The sequence below is a fragment of the Homarus americanus genome, unplaced genomic scaffold (assembly GCF_018991925.1).
Source record: "Homarus americanus isolate GMGI-L3 unplaced genomic scaffold, GMGI_Hamer_2.0 scaffold32618, whole genome shotgun sequence".
Classification (NCBI taxonomy): Eukaryota; Metazoa; Arthropoda; class Malacostraca; order Decapoda; family Nephropidae; genus Homarus; species Homarus americanus.
Window position 1 is genome coordinate 10001 of NW_024734823.1, and position 2993 is coordinate 12993.

A 2993-nucleotide genomic window follows, 5' to 3' on the forward strand; every position below is an offset into this window, starting at 1 on the left:
GAGACCGCCCAAATCAGGAGAGTAGTAGTAGTAGTTTTAAGAGCGCCCCGTTCTCTTTCTCTCTGTTAATGATCCTTCCGCAGGTTCACCTACGGAAACCTTGTTACGACTTTTACTTCCTCTAAATGATCAAGTTTGGACATCTTTCCGTCAGCTCGAGGCGACGACCCCAGAAAACCCTCGCGGGCAACGGGGCCGACAATCCAAGAGCGCCAGTCCGAAGGCCTCACTAAATCATTCAATCGGTAGTAGTGACGGGCGGTGTGTACAAAGGGCAGGGACGTAGTCAGCGCAAGCCTGATGACTTGCACTTACTGGGAATTCTCGTTCATGGGAAACAATTGCAAGCCCAATCCCTATCAAGAAAGGTTTTGAACGGGTTACCCGCTTCCTCGGAGGGGAAAACTCGTTGATCCTTCAGTAGCGGCCAGAACATCTAAGGGCATCACAGACCTGTTATTGTTCAATCTCGTGCGGCTAGAATTGCCGCTTATCCTCTAAGAAGAAGTTGCGAACTGACACCATTTTCTGGAGATCCGCCGACTACTTAGTAGGCCAGAGTCTCGTTCGTTATCGGAATTAACCAGACAAATCGCTCCACCAACTAAGAACGGCCATGCACCACCACCCACCGAATCGAGAAAGAGCTCTCAATCTGTCAATCCTTCCGTGTCTGGGCCTGGTGAGGTTTCCCGTGTTGAGTCAATTAGCCGCAGGCTCCACTCCTGGTGGTGCCCTTCCGTCAATTCCTTTAAGTTTCAGCTTTGTAACCATATTTCCCCGAACCCAAAGACTTTGGTTTTTCGGAAGCTGCCCGCCGGGTCATGGGAATAACGCCGGCGGATCGCTAGTTGGCATCGTTTATGGTTAGAACTAGGGCGGTATCTGATCGCCTTCGAACCTCTAACTTTCGTTCTTGATTAATGAAAACATCCTTGGCAATGTTGCAGTAGTTCGCCTTGCGACGGTCCAAGAATTTCACCTCTAGCCGCAATACGAATGCCCCGCTTGTTCCGATTAGTCATTACCTCTGGTTCCGAAACCAACAAAATAGAACCGAGGTCCTATTCCATTATTCCATGCATCACCATTCGGGCATTCAAATAGCCTGCTCTGAGCACTCTAATTTTTTTCAAAGTAAACTCGCCACTCGACACTCGACAAAGAGATCCGTGCGAGCCGGCGGGCGGCTGTTCGGAGCGGATAGTAAACACCGGCGGTCATCAGTCCGGAACTGAGATCCAACTACGAGCTTTTTTAACCGCAACAACTTTAATATACGCTATTGGAGCTGGAATTACCGCGGCTGCTGGCACCAGACTTGCCCTCCAATGGATACTGTTAAAGGATTTAGTGTACTATTCCGATTGCGAGGCCTCGGATGAGACTCACATCGTTATTTTTCGTCACTACCTCCCCGTGCCGGGAGTGGGTAATTTGCGTGCCTGCTGCCTTCCTTAGATGTGGTAGCCGTTTCTCAGGCTCCCTCTCCGGAATCGAACCCTGATTCCCCGTTACCTGTTATAGCCATTGTAGGCGCATAACCTACAATCGAAAGCTGATAAGGCAGACACTTGAAAGAAGCGGCGCCGGTGCGGAGACCGTGCGCTCAGCCCGAAGTTATTCAGATTCACCACAGGTGGGTTACGGACCGGGGCCCGACCAGTTTTGAACTAATAAAAGCGCTCTTCCCTTGCGGTCAGAGACCAATTGCATGTATTAGCTCTAGAATTGCCACAGTTATCCAAGTAAGTGGGTTTACAGATCCAATGAAACATAGCTGATTTAATGAGCCATTCGCGGTTTTGCCTTAAATCGGCTTGTACTTACACATGCATGGCTTAATCTTTGAGACAAGCATATGACTACTGGCAGGATCAACCAGGTAGCTGCTGCTGTTGGCGGCGCCTATCACGGCGGCCAAAATAGTGAGATTGAGAGAGAGGCAGAAGACATTGGGCGAGGGACCGCACGTTGGCCTTAGAGAAATAGCAAACCAGATGATCAGATCTAACTGCACCTTCTCTTGCTATCCTCGGCGCCGGCAGCGCCACCGTGTGTGCCAATCTCCTCCCTTATCCGCTCCTCTTTGCCCCAGCTCCAGCGAGGCAGCCGACATTGGGCGAGGGACCGCACGTTGGCGAATCTCCTCCCTTATCCGCTCCTCTTCTCTTTGCCCCAGCGAGGCAGAAGACATTGGGCGAGGGACCGCACGTTGGCCTTAGAGAAATAGCAAACCAGATGATCAGATCAAACTGCACCTTCTCTCGCTATCCTCGGCGCCGGCAGCGCCACCGTGTGTGCCAATCTCCTCCCTTATCCTCTCCTCTTCTCTTTGCCCCAGCGAGGCAGCCGACATTGGGCGAGGGACCGCACGTTGGCCTTAGAGAAATAGCAAACCAGATGATCAGATCAAACTGCACCTTCTCTTGCTATCCTCGGCGCCGGCAGCGCCACCGTGTGTGCCAATCTCCTCCCTTATCCGCTCCTCTCCTCTTTACCCAGCTCCAGCGAGGCAGCCGACATTGGGCGAGGGACCGCACGTTGGCCAATCTCCTCCCTTATCCGCTCCTCTTCTCTTCTCTTTGCCCCAGCGAGGCATAAGACATTGGGCGAGGGACCGCACATTGGCCCATCTCCTCCTCTCTCTCTTTCTCTTACTGTTTGTGGGGACGTGGGCTCATGAGCGCCATCGTCGCCCAATATTGGTTAGGTTGTGTATTTCACGGGTGGGAACCGCCATCATCGTTGTTAGGTGATGGGGTAACCCAACGTGTGCTTTGACGAGTTTTGGCTGCTAAACTCTCTTTTTAGTATACTCGGCTCCCAGACTGCGCCCTGGTCGTGTTGAACCATGAGCGTTGTCTATGCACATTTAGGGTAGCCGTTTGCGCGTGGAATAGTGCAATGAATCTCGGTCAAGAGACGGTTGGGCGCTGCATTGAAGGCCGGCACAGACGCGAAGACGGGGTGATCAGCCAACGCAAGTCCGC